The sequence below is a fragment of the Sciurus carolinensis genome, unplaced genomic scaffold, assembly GCF_902686445.1.
Source record: "Sciurus carolinensis unplaced genomic scaffold, mSciCar1.2, whole genome shotgun sequence".
NCBI lineage: Eukaryota > Metazoa > Chordata > Mammalia > Rodentia > Sciuridae > Sciurus > Sciurus carolinensis.
In genome coordinates, this window is record NW_025920129.1 from 889,456 (window position 1) to 911,371 (window position 21,916).

At 35.8% G+C, this 21,916-nt stretch overlaps 1 pseudogene; it reads right to left on the minus strand.

Annotated features, from left to right (window-relative positions):
- Nucleotides 1-19,551: 19,551 nt before the first annotated feature.
- Nucleotides 19,552-20,029, minus strand: LOC124974051 (translationally-controlled tumor protein-like; annotated as a pseudogene).
- Between the last annotated feature and the right edge of the window lie 1,887 nt (nt 20,030-21,916).

Below are 21,916 nucleotides of genomic sequence, written 5' to 3' on the forward strand. Positions count from 1 at the left end.
AAGCCCAGTGGGGGCGGGCGTGCTGAGGGCTGGCTTCCACTGGTTTCCACAGCTGCATTCAGCCTGGCTGCCAATCCTTTCCTCAAAAATCAAGCCAGTTCTGAACCAATTTAAGGTGAATTTCACCAAACTTTTAAAGAAAAACTAATACTAATGCACCTTAAACTATTTATAAAATACAATAAGAATAATTTCTTCAAACTCATCCTACAAACCAGTATTACTCTGCTACCAAAACTCATTAAGGAAACAACAATAATTTAAAATATTATAGACCAGTATCCTTGATGAATAAACATGCAAATTCCTCAATACAATACTTGAAAATAGAATGCAACATAACATTACAAATATCATACGCCATGACTAGATAGTTTCTTTCTAGGGATGCAAGATTTATACAACATACACAAAGCAATAAATGTAGTATGACAGATAAATAGAATCACACATAAAAATCACATGTCAATAGATGCAAAAATTATTTTGAAAAAATTATGTTTCAATGTAAAAGGCTTGAAAAACTTATGTATGGAAAGACCATACCCCAGCATAATAAAAGATATGCAGAGAAAACCCAAAACCAGCACCATACCGAAATGGGAAAAATTGAATTTCTTTCAAAATGTGGAATAAAACAAGGCTGTCCATCATCAGCATTGTTTTCAGTATTGTAAAATTTAGCTAAAGTGACCAGGCAGCAAACATAAATAAAACAAATAATAGCAGGAAAAGAAAAAGTCAGATTATATCTGTTTGCAGATGACATAATTCTATACATAGAAAAAACTGAAAAGTGTCCACAAATGATATACTGATATAATTCTATACCTAGAAAAAACTAAAATATCCACAAAAATCTCTTAGAACTGGCAAACAAACTAAGGATACAAAAGTAAAATACAAAACTCTTAACTTTCCTGTACACCAACAATGAACTCACTGAGAAAGAAATCAAGAAAACAATCCCATCCAAAATAGCCTAAAATGCTAGTAATAAGCCAAACCAAGGAGGTAAAAGGACCCTAAATGAAATGATAAAATTCTGCAGAAACTGAAGGAGATACAAGAAGATTTAAAGAAATCCCATCTGTTGGTTGGGAGAATTACTATTATTTAAATGGACATTCTATCAAAAGTAGATTACAAATTAAAATACAACCCCCCTTAAATTACTAATGAAATTCTTAGTAGAACTAGAAAATTCAGTTTTAGAATTCATATTAAAGCATAAAAGATCTGGGAGAAAATATTCTTGATTCAAGACTCTTATCTAGAATTAAAGCAAAATTGCATTTTAATAAAAAGACAAGTGGCACATTCAAAAGTGACAGAAGAGATGCGTAGAAAGTTCCCAGAGACCTACGAATAAAGCAAGAGTAGTGTCCCTCTCTGTTGTCATTGGGGGATCAAAAATTCAGCCCTGGTGAAGTCCTAGCACACCCCCGCTATTGTGGATGACATTAAAAAAGGGAAACACGGGACGCTGGCAGAGGTGTGGAGGACAAGCACCTGGGCCCTGTTGGAGAAGGGCACGGTGCTGCTGCCATCTGGAAATGGGTTGTCGCCTTCTGGTTAAGTTGAACGAACATTCACCATGTCACCTAGAAATGACATTCTTTGGCATTCAGCCAGAGGACTGAAGCCACGATGGGGACATGGACAGCCATGCTCTGGAAGCTTTAGTCACAATGGGCAAAATGGGAAGAAGTCACCTCCCCATCAGGAGAATGGAGAGACAGGAAGGTCCTCCAGGGGCGGGTGCTCTTCAGAAGGAAAGAGGAGCGGCCCTGGCCATGTGCTTCATCGACACAGGAGGGCCAACACAGCAATGGTGGGCAGGCCGAGAAGGGAAAGCAGGCAGGCCAGCCTGCACCAGGCCACGGCTGGCGAGGGGAGGTGTCCTTCATCTTGACCGGGAGTCACCGCTTTGGGGAAGGCTTTTTAAAAGCCCTCAGATCTGTACCCGTAAGATCTGTCCATCCACTGTGAAGTGCACTCGGAATTAATCAGGTCACAGGAGAGACATCTTCCCTTGGAAGGCCCCTCCTGATTCTCTCCTGCACTCGGGGCTGGATCCTGGACTTGCAGGGTCAGTTCCCCCTGTCCTGCCCCCAGGGATGCTGAGCAGAAGGGAGGTTCCTGTGACCTGTGCCAGTAGGTCATCTGCTGGGCTGCTGGAGGAAGAGTTTAAGCCGAGAAGCAGGGAATCCACAGACAGTGAGAGGACACAGGCATCTTCCGCTGCAGAGGCCCCGACCTTGATGCCCGGGACCACAGGTGAGGGCGACCGGCGTAGCTGCCATCTCTTAGTTTTGGTTGGGACCTGCTGGGGTCTGGTCACCTCTGGCCTTGAGCATCCTTGCCCATTTGTACCTTACGCTCGTCATTGGAAGAGTCTGGACACAGCCAACCTCTCCTTGTTGAGCCCAGCCCCTCCCTTGCCCATTGGCAGTGCTCCCTGGTTGCCAGGCTCTTGCCCAGGTTCCCAGCAGGACAATCGCAGGGTTCCATGTGGTCCCAGCAGGGCCCTATGAGCAGAGGCGGCTCCTCGGGGCCCTCCTGCCGGCTGCCCCCATCACTTCCAGCTCCTGGGGAGGAGGGCAGGCACTCCTGGTGGCATCTGAAGCTCTGACCAGGCCTGACCGCTCTGCGGAGGGTGGCAGGCCCACTGTGGTGGTCTCTCTAGTAAACACTCGCTTCAAGCTCATGGAGAACCAAGTCTCCCTCCATGAGGTCACTGCTTACAGCAAGCCAGAGGCTCGGAGTTTGATGGAAAGTAATACAAATCTGAAAAGGTCCACCTCCTCGAGCATAAAGCAGGCCTCCAGGAGTGAGAGGTGACCCTGCCATTTCAGCTGGCAATGGCTCATTTGAGGATGGCTATCATCCCAAGAACCAAAGCCCCCTAGTCCTGAGTGGTCCAAGCCCAGAGGGACTCAGAGCCCCAGTGGGTGTTTAGGGGACAGTGGCCTGCTTTCACGGGAGCTGAGTGGGAGAAGAGGGAAGGGCCTGCGTGAATAGGAGATGTCTGCCAGCCTCTGCCCGGACCCTGCTGAGGACGCCTGCCTACTGTCCTGGGGAAGATACGCAGTGGCACCTGGCCATTGGACACAGAAGGGGAGTCCAGAAATGGAGACTGCCTCTGTGTGGGACAAGACAGGAATGTTCAGCAGTGGGATTTTATGAGCTATAACTTAGTTGGTGGATTAAAATATTTGATTGATTAATAATTTGAATAGATTAATGGGTGATAACAGTAGGAAGGTAGTATGACTGGAGAAAGTGGTTCCCTTGGGGGCATGCCCTTGGAGATTATATTATACCTGGTTCCTTGAATTCCAGCTCTCTCTGCTTTCTGATTGTCATAAACTAAGCAGTTTTCCTCTGACACATCCTGTGACCATGATGTTCTGCCTCATGTTAGGTCCAGAGCAACAGAGTCAGCAGACCATGAAATGAACCTCTGAAGTCATGAGACAAAATAAACTTTTCCTCCTCTAAGTTGTTCCCATTGGGTATATTTGTTGCAGCAACACAAAACTGATTCGTGTTGCAATACATTATTTCAAATATAGTATAGAGCCATTATTGTAGCCAAATATATGTTATTGGCATGAAAATAGACATGCAAAATATAAATGGAGTATAATAGAGGACCCAGGAATAAACTCATACATCTATAACCATCCGATGTTTGATAAAGGAGCCAAAAACTATATGTTGGGGAAAAGAGAGAGCTTATTTATCATATGGTTCTAGGAAAATTGAACTCTGATTTTCAGAAAATAGAAACCATAGCCCTATCTCTGACACTGTGTAAAAATCAACTCAAAATGAATTAATGACATGAATTTAAGTCCTGAAAATTTAAACTATTAGGGAAAAAAAGGAGAAAAAAAAAAAACACTTCAAGATATAGGTACATAAAATGATTTCCTGACTGGGACTGTAATGAACAAATAATCCAATTGATATTTGAAGAAAATATATATGAACAGAAAATACTCAAAAGAAATACAAATGGCCAAAAATTATAAGAAAAAGATGTTTGATTATTTCACTCATTTGGAAAATGCAAATCAAGACTACATTGAGATTCCATCTCATCATAGGTAGAATGGCTATTATCAAATAAAAATGCTGGCAAAGATGCAGGGGGAAGTGAATCCTTAGATTCTGTTGTTGGAATGTAAATTAGTTAGCCACTATGGAAAACAGTATAGAGGTTCCTCAGAAAACTAAAAATAGATGTATCATGTATTCCATCTATGCCACTCCCGGGTATATATACAAAAGGTATCAGATTCAGAACACTATATATACACTTTCATACCCATGTTTATTACAGCAATACTCACAATATCCACATTATGGAATCAGTCTTGATGGTTCTTATGGTTTAGGTAAAAGATTTCCCCAAAAACCTCATTTGGTAAGAGAATACATGAATTTCAGAGGTGAAAATATTAGATTATAAGAGGTATAAATTAATCATTGGATTAATATACTGACATGGATTAACTAACTGGGTGTTAACTGTAAGCAGGCAGGATATGGCTAGAGGAGGTGGGTCACTGAAGGCATTTTGGGTCTTATATTTTGTACCTAGTGAGCAGAGATAGCTCCCTCTGCTTTCCGACCCTGCCATGAACTAAGCACTTTTCCTACCCTGGATGTTTCCCCATGATGTTCTGCCTCACTTTGGACCCAGAGCTATGAAATCAGCTGATGATGAACTGAACCTATGAAACCATGAGCCAAAATAAACACATCCTCCTCTACACTGTTTTAGTCAGGACTTACCAACACAGTTATGAAGAAACTGACTAAAACAATGACCATCAGTGAATAAATGCATAAAGAAAATGTGGTATATATGGATAATATAGAATTACTCATTCAGAAAAAGAACAAAATCACATCATTTTTGGAAAAAGTGATAGAACGTGAAATCAATCACATTCAGAAGACAATTGTCACATATTTTCTATTATATGTGGCATCTAGAAAGAAAAAAAACAAAATGGATAACAGAAAAGTACAAGGGGAACTATTAGGGAAATGATAGGGGCTGGAGTGAAGGGGAGAACAGGATAAAGAGGAAAATAGCAAGAGGACACACCACCAAAAAGAAATACAACCGAAGTACATCCTATGCATGTATGAAATTGTTACAATGAAAGTCATTGTTTTATACAATTACTATGCACTAATAATCATAATAAAATGCATTAAAAATTTATTGTAAGATCTAAAATATAAATGTGATAGAAGAACACAAAGGAAATGCTTCAGGATCTGCTATGGGTACAGATATTTTAGGAAAAGACTTCAAAAGCACAGAAAACAAAAGCAGAAATTGACAAATGGGATTACATCAAACTAAAAAGTTTCCATACAGCAAATGAAACAATGAATGGAGTGAAAAGGTAACCAACAGAATGACAGAAAATATTTGCAATGTGTACTTTGGCAAGGGTTTGATATCCAGAATACAGAACTCCAGAGGAGATCCAAGATGGCAGACTAGAGGGAGGCTACATTCCTTGTCACTCCATGATTAAGAATTCAAACAGAAGAAATACTGTTTCTCTGTGGGGCAGCCACTGCTGCCCACCAATCCCTGCTGTTTACCCTCCTTTTGTCTGCCGCAATCTCCTGCGGTCTGCCAACATAATGCCCACCTTTGGAGCACAGATCTCTTGCTGACCACCACCTATCATCTGCCATTTGTCCATTTGCCTGCCTCTTTCCTGCCTATCCTGCCTTTCACCTACCCATTGACTTCCAACTCATATCCACCACTGATCATACACCATTAATCTCTAGATGACCTGAAGACCACCAACAGATCTACTGCTACCCACTGCCCACTGCTGCCTGGAAGTCCATTTTCATAGTACCCACAGGTTTGGTTAATTCATGCAGCTGCCGCCATCTTGAGACACCAGTTATGCCTACAGCTTTAGTGTTGCCAAGACTGCAATCTCAGGGTGCAGGCACCTCAGTCTGTGGATACCAACCAGGGCCTGGACATATATTGGGGTACCTACAGGCATGGTTGCACCGAGGTAATTCTAGTGGGTGTGATAGTGGCTGTGATCTGGCTTCCTCTTTGAAGGGTCACTCCTTTGTGTGAGCACATCCCTGGTGGTCTCTATGCAAGTTGAATGGGCATTGAAATCTTAGGACTATAGTAAGGCAGGGCCTGGGGAAACTGAAGTTGAAGTCCATCAGATTGCAGCTGGGTTTGTGTGGGCCAGTCTGGGTCTGGCAAGCCTGTAGAAAACTGGAGAATAGGGACAGTTCCCCAGGGACAGAGCACAGGTTGGAGAAAATGGAGAAAACTGAGCTCTCGCCAGCTCGGCAAGTCCTGAGGTGTGCAGGGAGAGAAGGGGATGGCTACGAGGGGGGAGAAGAATGTAAGAGGGTGTGAGGGCATCTTGCTATTGGCTTGCCCACCCAACCATCAGGAACTCACTGTATTGGAGCTAATAACAAACTTCAGACAACCACACCTACTAGCAGAGAAAGGAAGCTGAGAAAATTTGAGAAAGCCAATGGAAGCAATCATTCAATTTTCCACTGAGACTTTATTTTCTCCTCTCTCTCACACCTATACCATGTTTAAATCCAAATATTTTTCACTGATCCATTTGTTGAGGAATGGGATTCTGAATAGTATACTACAGATTTGTTGTGTATTCTTACATTTTTATTTTCTGTTAAATCTGTATATATATATATATTTTTTTCTCTCACCTGTCTCCCTAGATTCTCATTCTCACTTCTCTCATACTAAGAGCCAACTTCTATTAATTCCTCCCTCATTCTTACAATTTTTTTTACCTATATCTTCTCTCCTCCTCCCTCATAAACATCACATCTTATACTACTTCTGTTCTGTCATTGTCCTCATTTGAAATGGTAAAAAACTTTTAGCAAACTTAGTGTTATACTGTACACAATAAATGAACACATCATTTCTGTTTATTGCTACAAAATTGTAGACACATTAATAGGAACTATTTGGTTTAAGTTTGTATATTGTTTGCATTGGGTGCTGTTAATATTGGTCTCACCCTTAAAGGTGAGATACTGGAAACCTTCAGGGACACTATAAGACTACAAGGTAGGAACTGTACTGCCTCAGATCCATACCACTAGATGGGAAGACAGAGAAACAACATGAAAGAGCAAGGGAACAAAGCACCTCAAATGAACCAAGATGTTCCAACAATAGAATCCATAGACAACGCAGAAGGTGAAATATCGGAGAAGGAGTTTAGAAAGTACATAGTTAGATTGATCTTCTAAATATAGATGGTATCAAGAAGAAAATACAGGAAGTGAAAGATTACTTCAATAAAGCGGCAGAGATTATACAAAGGAATCAAGTAGAAATCCGCAAAATGAAGAAAGCAATAAACCAAATTAAAAATTCAATGAAAAGTTTCCCCAACAGACTAGACCACTTGGAAGATGGAACCTCAGACAATAAAGACAATATATATACTATTAAAATTAAAGTTGATCTCATAGAGAAGATGATAAGAAACCATGAACAAAACTTCCAAAAAGTATAGGATAACATGAAAAGACCAAATTAAAGATTTATTGGAATAGACAAAGGCATGGAGATACAAACAAAAGAAGCAGAATCTTTTCAATGACATAATGTCAGAAAACTTCCCAAATTGAAAGAAGGAAATGGAAAATCAACTACAAGAGGCTGATAGTACCAAAAATGTACAAAAGTATAGCAGACCCACATCATGGCATATTATAATGAGAAAGACTAACATACAGAATACGGATAGAATTTTAAAGGCTGTAAGAGAAAAAAAAATCAAATTACATATAGAGGAAAACCAATTCTGATTTTAGCCTACTTTTCAATTCAGACCCCCAAAGCCAGGATGTCCTGGAATAACATATATCAAGCTCTGAAAGAAAATGGATGCCAACTTAGAATTTTAAATCCACCAAAATTAAACTTCAGATTTGAAGATGAAATAAAAATCTTCCATGATAAACTTAAGTTAAAAGAATTTGCAACTAGAAAACCCACACTACAGAATATTCTCAGCAAAATATTCTATGACGAGGAAATGAAAAAAAAAAAAAAACCAGCGAAGGGAGGAAATACACTAAAGGAAAGGACAATCAAAGGAGAAACTAAGTCATGTTAAAAACCAAAATAAATCAAAATGACAAGGAATACAAATCATGTCTCAGTAATAACCCTTAATGTTAATGGCCTAATCTCAACAATCAAAGTCATAGGCTCGCAGATTAGATTTAAAAAATAAAAAAGACCCAACAATATGCTATCTTCAAGAGACTCACCTCCTAGGAAAAGACATCCACAGACTGAAGGTGAAAGATTGGTAAAAAAACATATCACTCACACTAAGTCAAATTAAAAACCAAAATAAAAATGACAAGGAATACAAATCATGTCTCAGTAATAACCCTCAATGTTAATGACCTAACCTCAACAATCAAAGACATAGGCTCACAGATTAGATTTAAAAAATAAAAAAGACCCAACAATATGCTATCTTCAAGAGACTCACCTCCTAGGAAAAGACATCCACAGACTGAAGGTGAAAGATTGGTAAAAAACATATCACTCACATGGACTGCGTAAACAAGCAGGGAATTTCATCCTCATATTAAACAAATAGACTTCAAACCAAAGTTAGTCACAAGGGATAAAGAACATCATTTCCTACTGCTTAGGGGACAAGCATCAACAAGACATCACATTCATGAATATATATGCCCCAAACAGACCATCTATGTACATTGATTTCAAGAATCAAATAGACAACAACAAAATAACACCAGGTGACTTTAACACACCTCTCTCACCACTGCATTGATCTTCAGAACTAAAACTAAACAAAGAAATCATAGAATTAAATAATATAATCAATAATTTGGATTTAATGAACATACATAGACAGTAATTTATCCATCACTGAGTGACACTTTCTTCTCTAAAATAGATCACATGTTATGCCACAAAGTAACTCTTAGTAAAATAAAAAAAACATAGGAATTCTACCCTGAATTCTATCAGATCATTTTGGAATCAAACTGGAAATCAATGACAAAATCAAAAATAGAAGATACTCTAATGCCTGGAGACTAAATAGCATGCTATTGAATGATGATTGGATAGCAGAAGAGATCAGGGAGAAAATTAAAAAATACCTAGATGTGCATGAGAACACTGATACAACATATCAAAATCTCTGGGACACTATGAAGGCATTGCTAAGAGGAAAGTTTATTGCATTGAGCTCATACATTAAAAGAATAAAAAATCAATAGATAAAAATTACATATCAATTCCCTAGGAAAAAAAGAACAAATCAATACCAAAAGCAGTAGAAGACTGGAAATAAATAAAACCAGAACTGGAATCAATAAAATTGATACAAAAGAAACAATTGAAAAAATCGACAAAAAGTTGCTTCTTTGAAAAAATAAATAAAATTGATAAACCATTAGCTACACTAACAAGGACAGAAGAGAAAACTGAAATTACTAAAACCATGATGAAAGAGGAAACATCACGACAAACACTACTGAAATACAGAAGAGAATCAGAAACTATTTTTAAAACTTATACTCAAATAAAATAGAAAATGTCAAAGACACTGACAAATTTCTGGAGGCATACAATCTACCCAAACTGAAGCAGGAGGACAAACACAATTTAAAAAGATCAATTTCAAGCAATGAAATAGAAGATGCCATCAAATATCTACCAACAAAGTAAAGCCCAGGACAAGAGGGATTCACAGATGAGTTCTACAAGACCTTCAAAGAACAATTAACACCAATACCCCTCAAATTATTCCATGAAATAGAAAAAGAGGGAACCCTTCCAAACTCATTCTATGAGGCTAGTATCACCCTGATACCCAAAACAGGCAAAGACACATCGAGGAAAGAAAACTTCAGAACAGTACCTCTCAACTCGAAGTAGATGAAACATTTAAGTACTAGAACAGAGACCTTGCATCTAACAGAAGAAAAAGTAGGCCCAAATCTTCATCATGTTAGTTTAGGACCTGACTTCCTTAACAAGACTCCTAAAACAAAAGAAGTAAAATTAAGACTCAATAAATGGAATAGATTCCAACTAAAAAGATTCTTCTCAGCAAAGGAAACAATCAATAATGTGAAGAGAGAGTCTACAAAATGGGAGAAAATCTTTACCACATGCACCTCAGAAAGAACACTAATCTCCAGATTACATAAAGAACTCAAAAAACTTAACACCAAAAATACAAGTGACCCTAACAATAAATAGGCTAAGGAAATGAGCAGATACTTCACAGAAGAAGAAGTATAATCAATCAACAAACATATGAAAAAATGTATATCATCTCTAGCAATTAAAGAAATACAAATCAAAACTACTGAAAGATGTCATCTCACTGCAGTCAGAATGGCAATTATTAAGAATAAAAACAATAATCATTGATGGTGAGGAAGTGAGGGAAAAGGTACACTTATACATTGCTGGTGGGACTACGAATTGGTGCAGACACTATGGAAACCAGTATGGAGATACCTCAGAAAACTCAGAATGGAACCACCATTTGACCCAGTTATCCCACTCTTCATTTTATACCCAGAAGACTTAAAATCATCATACTACAGTGATGCAGCCACATCAACATTTACAGCAACTCAATTCACAACAGCTAAACTATGGAACCAACCTAAATGTCCTTTAACAGATGAATGGATAAAGAAACAGTGGCACACAAACACAATGGAATATCATTCAGCCTTAAAGAAGAATGAAATTATGACATTTGCAGTAAATGAACGGAATTAGAGAATATCATGCTCTAATCATTCCCCAAAAACCCCAAGTTCAAATGTTTTCTCTTATAAGGGATAACTGATTTATAGTGGGGGGGAGGTAAGAATGAAAGAACTTTGGATTATGCAGAGGGGATGATTGGGGTAGTGGGGCTGGGAAAGACAGTAGAATGAGACATTATTACCCTATGTACATGTATGATTACACTACTGATGTGACTCAGCACCATGTATAGCCAGAGGATTGAGAATTTATGCTCCATTTGGGTACAATGTGTCAAAATGCATTCTACTGTCATGTGTAACCAATTAAAACAAATAAAATAAATATTTTTTTAAAACTCCAAATAATAGCAAAAGAAAAAACTGAGTCAAAATGGGCAACAAATGTTTCTCAGAAGATTTCCTACAAATGATTATCACATACAAGAAAAATGTTCAACATCACTTATCACCAATAAATGAAAATCAAATTCACAATGAGATGTCAACTCACCCTGTCAGAATGCCTAATATCAAAAAGGCTAATTTTAACAAGTGCTTGTGAAGATGTGGAGAAAAGGGAACCACAGAACAAAATCATACAATGTTTAGTATAACCATTATGGAAAACAGCATGGAATCGCCACAAAAAATCAAAAATAGAATCACCAAAAAAAATCTAACAATCTCATTACCAGATATATATTAAAATAAAATTAAATCAGTATGTCAAAGAGATATATGTATAAACTTCTATGTTCATTGTAGGGATATTCACCATACCCAAAAAATAGAAACAACCTAAGTGTCCACTAGTAGATAAATACCTGTAGTATGTATATACAATGAAATACTATTCAACATAAACAATTAGATTCAGTCATTTGCAACCACATAGATGGAACTGAAAATTATTAAGCTAAATGAAATAAGTCAAGCAAAGGAAGATAATTACAGCATGGTCTCATTTATATATGAAATCTAATTTTTTTCTCATAACATTTGAGAGTACAGTGGTGGTTACCAGAACTGGGAAGGGTAGGTGGGAGGAAGCAATAGGGAAATGTTGATTAGTGGATACTTAGATATAGTACAATCTTACTATAGTAAGAACTTCTTGTGGTCTGTTGCACAGTAGAGTGAAGATATACGATAATAATGTACTGTATAAATCTGTATGTTTCAAAAAGCTGGAGAAAACATTTCTGAATAATTTTACTCCCAAAATGATAAAATGTTTGAGGAGATGAAAATTTTCATTTCGAATGAGTATTACACAATATACGCATGTACCAACATATCATATGGCATAAGTATGAACAAATTATGATTTTATGTATTATTTGAAATTAATTTAAATTTTAATAAATGAATTTGAAATAAATAATAAATGGACAGTAATTATTATCAAAGAATAAAGCATGGCAAGGCAAAACTAGAAAAAGATCTAAAACCCATGGGATATGAAAATGGAAAGTCATCATGTTTATTTTAAAATGGTACATTCCACTTTATAAACACACATTAAATATTTCTGAAAGATAAAAGATAAAAGAAGGAAACAAAAATATAAATAATCTTATTGAGAAAGATCAGTGGAGTATAGGAAGAGGATTGAGGGGGAAGGAGGAAGGATGGGGTGAGCAGTGGAATGAATCAAATCTAACTTTTCTATGTACATATATGAATATACCACAGTGAATCTCATCATTATATGTATTCAAAAGACACTAATTTAGAAAAAAAACTTTAAATTTTTAAGTAAATAGCAGAAAGATCAGTAGAGTAGAGGGAAGGTAACAAGGAAATGGATTAAGGAACTTCTGGGAACTGAATTAGAGCAAATCACATTCCATGCTTTCATAATTAAGTCAAAATGAATCCTTATGTTATGTATAACTAAAAAGAACCAATAAAAAACTTAAGTTGTATTAAATAATTTAAATATTTCCTTCATTAATGTGATTAAAGTCTTTACATTTCAAATTCATTTACAAGAGACAGCTTTTTAGCATTCCTGAATTTTCCTATGATAAAATTAGTGATGACAAATAAAGTTCCATTTTATCAACGAGTTTTAAGATTTTTCTCTTTCAGCTGTCATGGTAATAAACAAAATAAAACATATAGCACCAACTGCAAAGACCCCTCTTATAGGGTTAGAAATAAATGTGCTCAATTTTAAAAAATAGTTAAATATTTATTTCATATAAAATAATATCAATCTTTCCCAAAAAATCCCTGATAAGCATTTATGGATAGGGAGCATATGCCTAGATTATATAATGTCTAAATATCTTCTTTTTAAATAAACATATGGTAAATTTAGTAAAATTGAAAATTATATAAATTCTCACAGCTTTGACTTCAAGTTTTTATTGTTTTTTTTGTCCTTCTTTAACATCTGAATTCTAATGGTTCCATCCTGTGTTGTTAATCAGAATAGGTTCTCTGTATTATGTGCTTTATTTTTTCTATTTTTTTCTATAAAATGCCTAAAATTAAAACAACCCTTAAAAAGTACAGAAACTTAGTTATTACAGATGTATTTAAATATCTTTACCTGGCCCTCAAGTAATTCATAGCTAGTAAGAAAGAAGGGCAACTTAGGCAGACATTCCAATATGCTATGATTGGTATGAAAAGATAGATTTGCAGTAACCGCAGAAAGGATCCTAATCCTTATCAACTCTTGAAAAGGTCAGGTAGAAAATGATACTATTTGGTTTAACTTTGGAGATTTGGGTTAGATTGTGAACTATGGCTACATAAGAAGGAAACCAAATGTCTGGAGCCAGATGTCTCTTTTTGAGGCAGATTGACAAATCTTCAAAACTGGGATTAGGGACATCAGGATGATACAAATATCATGAGTCAAATTTGAGAGGTAACCAACCATTACATATCCAGAGATGATCCAAGAGAAGAGAAATAGGTAGAGATAGGCAAAGAGAGAGTAGTGCAGAAAATTTCTAAAGGCAATAAATAGCTAGTGAAATGGTAAACAAAAGGGAGACAGGGTATACACTTCCAATCCAAATGATATTACAATTTCATCCTTTGAGGCACTATTTTGAACCACATATACAGTAATATCAGGTAAAATAGTAAAAACAAAAAAATATATTCATGTAACAAAGGCAGGGCTGGGGAGATAGCTCAGTCGGTAAAGTGCTTGCCTTGCAAGCACAGGGCCCTGGGTTCGATCCCCAGCACCACAAAAAAAAAAAAAAAAAAAAAAAAAAAAGAACAAAGCAAGTATTTTCTGTGAATCATAAATAAAAGAGAAATGCATAATAATGAGTAAAACTAACAATGACCTGCTGCTCTCTTGAGCTCAAAATTGGATAGTAGATGTAGGAATTAATCTCCAACATGGTCGTAGGAGTTGAAAGTGCTCAATATATGTAAATGTGGGCTAGGGACCCTATATAGTACATAGCAACTAACAGGAATAAGGAATGGTTCTAGAAACAAGGAATAGAAACAGGAGTAGCCGCACTTATTATGCCAAATGACCCAGTAGAGTACTTTGTGTCACTGTCTCTGCAAATCTGGGTTCTGTAGGATTAGAAGTCCTAGATACTGCATTATGTACTTTTGCCTGGATTACAGAAATGGTCCCAATGAATGATAACCCACAGCTGTGACATGGCTCTTTGAACTACTTATGTCCAGAGAACCCCATAACTAACCCATGTATGTATGATAAACTAATCTTCACAAGGGTGCCAAGAATACATAATGGGGAAGATATGACTTCTTTAACAACAGAATTCAAAAATGAGGTATGCAGGGGTTGAGGATTTAGCTCAGTGACAGAGCACTTGCCTAGCTCATGCAAGGCCCCGAGTTCAGTCCTCTGTCTTGGATAAAGAAAAAGAAAATAGAAAAAGGAAAGAAACAGGATATATACACACACACACACACAAAAAAAAATGAAACTGGACTCTTATATTACACCAAACACAAAAATTAACATATAAAGAACCACATATCTAAATGTAAGAGCTCAAACTATAAAGCTCCAAAACTGAAATATAAAAGGAAACCTTTCCGGTATTAATTTTGGCAATTATTCCTTGTCTATAGCACCAAAAGTACAAGAAAGAACAGCAAAAATTTACAAGTAAGATCACATAAAACTCAAAGGTTTTTGTACACAAAAGGAAAATGCAACATATGTAGTGGAATAAAATTTGTACAAACTGAACATATGATAAAGTGTTGGTATCCAGAATATATAAAAATTCAAAGAACTCAATAGCAAAAGCAAACAACCTGATTTTATCAAGTCTCAACAGATACAAAAAAATGGATATAGTTCTTTGCATTTATCAGATCACTATAAATTGAAATTATAAGTCAACTGCAAGAAAACCATGGGAATTACCTACACCTATGGATATTAAACAATATGATTTTGAAAAACCATTCAAATGGATCAGAGAGTGAATTCAGGGAGAAATTAAACTAGAATAAAATGATGTTAGACAACATACCTGATATCTGGGACACCATGAAGGCAGTTGTAAGGGGAAATTTAGCAGCTGTGAGTGTGTGCATTAAAAAATAAGATCCTAAATAAACACCCTGGTGTTTCATCTCAAGGTTCTAATAAAGGAGAACAAACTATTTCCAAAACATTTAGAAAGCAGAAAATAATTAAGAGTTGAAATCAATAAAATAGAAAAATTAAAAATGAAAACAAATTAAACAAAGAATTGGTTCTTTAAATTGGTTCTTTAAATAGATAAACACAATTGATAAACTCTTAGGCAATCTAAAACCAAAAAGATAATACACAAATTAATAAAAAAATTATATACTTAGTGTACAATGTAATGTTTTGATACATGAATATACAGTGAAATGATTATCACAAGCTAATTTATGCATTACTTTTGTTACATTTTTTGAAACAGAGAGAGAGAGAGAGAGAGAAGAGAGAGAAGGAGACAGAGAGAGAACATATGATAATACTTAAGATGTACTTAGAGAAGTTCTTATACACAATAAAACATTAATAACCATGCTTTTGCTGTTGGCAAATGATAAGATCCTACACTTAGAAATCTCAAAGAACTCCACCAGAGGACTTCTAGAGTTGATAAATTCAGCATAGTAGCAGGATGCAAAACCTGCAAAAATAAATAATTTTATGTAAACCAATAATGAATCAACTGTAAAAGAAATGAGGAAAACAACTCCATTAAGCATAACCCCCCAAAATATAACTTTCTAGGAATAAATCTAACCAAAGCAGAGTGAGATCTGTACAATTAAAATTAGAGATCATTGAATAAAGAAATTATAGAAGATCTTAAAATGGAAGACTCCAATGTTCCTAGATAAGCAGAATTTCTTTTTCTGTTTAAGTTGTTGTTTATTTATTTACTTTTATTGTAAACAAATGGGGTACAACTTGTTCCTCTGGTTATACATAAAGTAGTGACGAATGATTTGTGTAATCATACATTTACATAGTGTAATGGTGTTTAATACATTCTGCTATTTTTTTCCTTCACCCAACCCTCCCACCCCTATTTTCCCTCCATACAGTTCCTCCTTCCTCCATTTTTGCCTCCCTCCCACCCAAAATTTTGTATCATCATCTGCTTATCAGCGAGATCATTCACCCATTGGTTTTTTGAGATTGGCTTATCTCACTTAGGACAATATTCTCCAATTTTATCCATTGGCCTGCAAATACCATAATTTAATTATTCTTTATGGCTTTATCCATTTTATATATATACCATAGTTTCTTTACCCATTCATCAGTTGAAGGGCATCTAGGTTGGTTCCACAATCTGGCTATTGTGAATGGAGCAGCTATGAACATTGATGTGACTGCATCACTGTAGAATGCTGATTTTAAGTCCTTTGGATATAGGCCAAGAGTGTAATAGCTGGGTCAAATGGTTGTTCCATTCCAAGTTTTCTAAGGAATCTCCACATTGCTTTCCAGAGTGGCTGCAATAGTTTGCAACCCCACCAGTAATGTATGAGTGTACCTTTTTCCACACATCCTCTCCAACACATATTGTTGCTTGTATTCTTGATAATCGCCATATTAATTGGGGTGAGATGGAATGTTAGGGTAGTTTTGATTTGCATTTCTCTTATTACTAGAGATAGTTGAACATTCTTTCATATATCTGTTGATTGCTTGTAGATCTTCTTCTGTGAAGTGTTTGTTCATTTCCTTAGCACATTTGTTGATTGGGTTATTTGTATTCTTGGTGTCAAGTTTTTTTTTTGAGTTCTTATATAATCTGTAAATTAGTACTCTACCTGAAATATGAGTGGCAAAGACTTTCTCCATTCTGTAGGCTCTGTCTTCACATTGCTGATAGTTTCCTTTGCTGAGAGAAAGCTTTTCAGTTTGCATCTATCCCAGTTATTGATTCTTGCTTTTATTTCTTGTGCTATGGGAGTCCTGTTAATGAAGTCTGATCCTAAGCTGACATGTTGAAGATTTGGACCTACTTTTTCTTCTATAAGATTCAGGGTCTCTTGTATGATTCCAAAGTCCTTGATCCATTTTGAGTTGATTTTTGTGCAGGGTGAGAGATAGGGGTTTAGTTTCATTCTGTTGCATATGGTTTTTCCAGTTTTCCCAGCACCATTTGTTGAACAGGCTGTCTTTTCTCCTTTGCATGTTTTTGGCACCTTTGTCTAGTAAGAGAAAATTGCATTTATTTGGATTTGTGTCCGTGTCCTCCATTCTGTACCATTGATCCACCTGTCTATTTGGTACCAGTACCATGCCGTTCTTGTTACTATTGCTTTGTTGTATAGTTGAAGTTCTTGTATTGTGATACCCCTTGTTTCACTCTTCCTGCAAAGGATTGCTTTAGCTATTTTGGGTTTCTTATTCTTCCAGATGAATTTCATAATTACTTGCTCTATTTCTGTGAGGTACATAATTGGGATTTTAATTGGAATTGCATTGAATCTGTATAGCACTTTTAGTAGTATGGCCATTTTGACAATATTAATTCTTCCTATCCAAGAACATGGGAGATCTTACCATCTTCTAAGGTTTCCTTTAATTTCTTTCTTTAGTGTTCTGTAATTCTCATTGTAGAGGTCTTTCATCTCTTTTGTTAGATTGATTCCCAAGTATTTTTTCTTTTCCAAGGCTATTGTGAATGGGGTAGTTTTCCTAACATCTCTTTCTGAGGATTCATCACTTACATATAAAAATGCATTAGATTTATGTGCATTGATCTTATATCCTGCTACTTTACTTAATTCACTTATGAGTTCTAAAAGTTTTCTGGTGGAATTTCTGGGTTCTTCTAAATATATAATCATGTCATCAGCAAATAGGGATAGTTTGAGTTCTTCTTTTCCTATTTGTATCCGTTTAATTTCTTTGGTCTGCCTAATTGCCCTGGCTAGAGTTTCGAGGACAATGTTGAATAGAAGTGGTGAAAGAAGGCATCCCTGCCTTGTTCCAGTTTTTATGGAAAACACCAAGACATTCTTCACTAAACTAGAAAAAGAAACAAACAGACGTAAAATTTACATGGAAGAACCAAAATAGTCAAAGAAATTTAAGCAAAAACAGCAATACTAGAAGCATCATAATACCTGATCTCAAATTATACTACAGAGATGTAGTACAAAGAATAAAGAAACACCATGTCATTGGCATTAAAACAGAAATAAAGATCAATGTAATAGAATAGAAGACACAAAGATAAAAACACATATATGCAGTCATCTGTTCCCATCAAAAGATGCCAAAAATGCATGTTAGAGAAAAGATGATATTTTTTGGCTATTTTTATTTCTTCCTTTCAGAAATGTCTGCTTAGATCATTTCCCCATTTATTTATTAGGTTATTTTTTTAATGTTAAGATTTTTGCTTTATGTATATCTCTATTCTGTATATCAATCCTTTTTTGGAGGACTAGCTGGCAAAGTTTTTCCCCCACTCTAAGTACTTTGATCATGCTCTTGTTTCCTTTGCTCTGTACAACATATAAGTTTGATGGTACCTCATTCATTGATTCTTTTTTTTTATTTTTGGTACTGGGATTGAGTTCAGGGGAACTCAACCACTGAGTCACATCCCCACATTCCCCAGCCCTATTCTGTATTTTATTTAGAGACAGAGTCTCACTGAGTTGTTAGCACCTGGCTTATTCTGAGGCGGGCTTTGAAATTGAGATCCTCCTGCCTTAGCCTCCCAAGCTGCTAGGATGACAGGTGTGCACCACCGTGCCTGGTCCATTCATTGATTCTTAATTTCATTTATTGAGGTTTATTATTCTTATTTCTTATTATTTTACTTTAGAGTCTTATTAAAGAAGTCAGAGCTTGTGCCAAATGTAGGAGTGTTGACCCTCTGTTTTCTTGTTGTGGTTACAAAATGTTTATGGTTTAATTCCTAGGTATTTGATGCACTTTGAGTTGAGTTTTGAGCTGGGTGAGAGATAAGAATGTAGTCATATTCTTCTATATATGGATATGCAGTTTTCCCAGCAATATACTTTTCAAGTTTAAATGCACTTTAGTTTTAGACAACCTATATGACATACTTAAAAAACAATGTCCCCCACTCCAAATAAATCATGGTTAAAATAAATGTGCTCAAGGTGATATCAGTTCCATTTGTCTGAAGTCCTGGTGTTGTGTGGATGACAAGCAGCAGCCATTTAGGATGACAGATGATAGATCCAAAGTAACCACCAAATGTGTTAGCATTTTTCCATTGCTAAACCATCCTTAAAGAAAATCATATATGGGGTTACACTGATCCTCACAGTAGTCCAGGAGTGCAATCATGTCATCTGGATTCATGATTTTACCAGTAAAGAAGTGATACTTTTGAAATAAGCAAGGATGTGCTTACTTGTTCTATAGCCCCCTATCATAAAAGGTTTTATTCTCTCTGGTCTCTGTTTTTCAAGTTTGCCTTTGATTGATTTCATGTAATCTTTGATGTACTTCTTGTATGCTTTTTTGTGAAGCTGGTTTCCTGCAAGTGATGGTTCATGATGATATCAACAGCAGTGGTCACTGTGCTTTTTTTACCTTCACCCTCAGGTCCTTCAGCAAGACATTTCCCTCTGTCCTACTGACTATCTTGCCCTCCACCTCCAGGCACAGCCCATCTGTGATCTCCCAGATCTTGTAAACTTCAGAGAACATCTCATCATGGCTGATGATCTCTCAAAAGATAAATCATGGTGGCTACTGGAGGGAGATGGTGGGGGTTCTAGTTTAGCAGGAACCCAGAGCTCAGAGTGAGCATAGTGTAGCCCAGTGGCAGTCGGGGTGAGGGGAGAGTGCATGGAAAAAAAAAAACCCAGCACCATTATTGAAAAAGTTAATCTTTCACTCTTCTTACTAAGGATTACTTTTGCTATTCTGGATTTCTTATTCTTTCCAAATGAATTTCATGATTGCTTTTTCTATTTCTATGAGCTATGTCATTGGGATTTTAATTGGAATTGCTTTGAATTTGTATAGTGCTTTTGGCAGCATGGCCATTTTGTCAATATTAATTCTGCCTATCTAAGAACATGGGAAAACTTTCCATCTTCTAAGGTCTTCTTTGGTTTCTTTATTTACTGTTTTGTAGTTTTCATTATAGAGGTCTTTCACCTCTTTTGTTAAATTGATTACCAAGCTTTTTCTTTATTTTGAGACTGTTGTTAATGGGATAATTTTATGAATTTCTCTTTCAGAGGATTCAGCACTTAAGAATAGAAATGTATTACATTTATGTGTGAATAACAACTTCTATGTTAACATTTCTCTTAGTCTAACCCATTCTACCAACAGCAAATTTTGACACACAAGAAATATTATGTGAATGGGGGTGGCAAAGATGGAGGGATAGAAAATTATATAGCAAAACATTATTATTTATTTTCTAAAGGTAAAAATTCAATAATAATATGGATAAACACGGAGACACACAATCCTGCTCTTAAGCTTCATACTGCAAGATTCATAAGACAAACATCAATTTTTTTTTTGCAGGACTGGGGATTGATGTCAGGGCTTCACACATGCTAGGAAAGTGTTCTTCCACTGACCCACACCTCAGCCTACCATCATATTTTTTTTATATTGTAAATTAAGAAACATTACTTCTGACATTTCCAGGTCTGTCTTTTAACAATGTATTTATTTTAGGGATTTTTATTTATGACTCATAACTCCCAACCTAGCTCACAGTTAACTGATAAATAAAATTATACAACATCACACAAGAGTGTATAAAGTATGACTAAAAAGATTCCATAAATTGAATAAACTTTCAGAAACAGATTCTTAAAAATGAAGTTAATAAGTGTTCATGTATTCAGAGCAATGCTATATGCATGGTAATGATAATAGTAAAAATGCATTAAGTGTTAATTATGTATCAGAAATTAATTTCCTTACATATATTATCATGTTTAATCCTGAAATAATTATTCCAAAGAAAATTATTATTCCTATTTTTCAGATAAATAAACTGAGATTATCTACATTGTGTACAACCAAAGAAATGAAAAGTTGTATCCTATTTGTGTACAATGATACAAAATGCAGTCTGTAAAACTAAAAAAAAAATTTAATAAAAAAACCCACAAATCTAATACCTGAGAGATCTTGGATTTAAACTCAATCTAAATCTAGATTATATATGCTTAACTAATATGCTATACTCACACTTAATTAAATTAATTGACAATTTAATGATAGAAATCAAGTACACAAGGAGAGCACTGATCTATTACTTTGTTGCTTATACATGTCCTTTATTGGTTGCTTTGGGTTTATATCCTTAAAGTAATCAATATGAATATTTAGTCTATAATAAAATATTGTTCCATAGATCTAAAAACAATCAAACCTGTCCTGAACTTTTAATCTCACTTCTGGGATCTGTTATTTTGTTCTGATTTGAACTTCACACTGCAGTATCCCCCTTAACTCCATATTCCTACTCAACTGAGATAGCACATGAGCACCATCTTTATTAACAGTTTTACAATGATAGCTACACTGGGATATTGAGAATTCTAGAATGAGATACTTATTTAATATTTCCAAATATGTAAACTT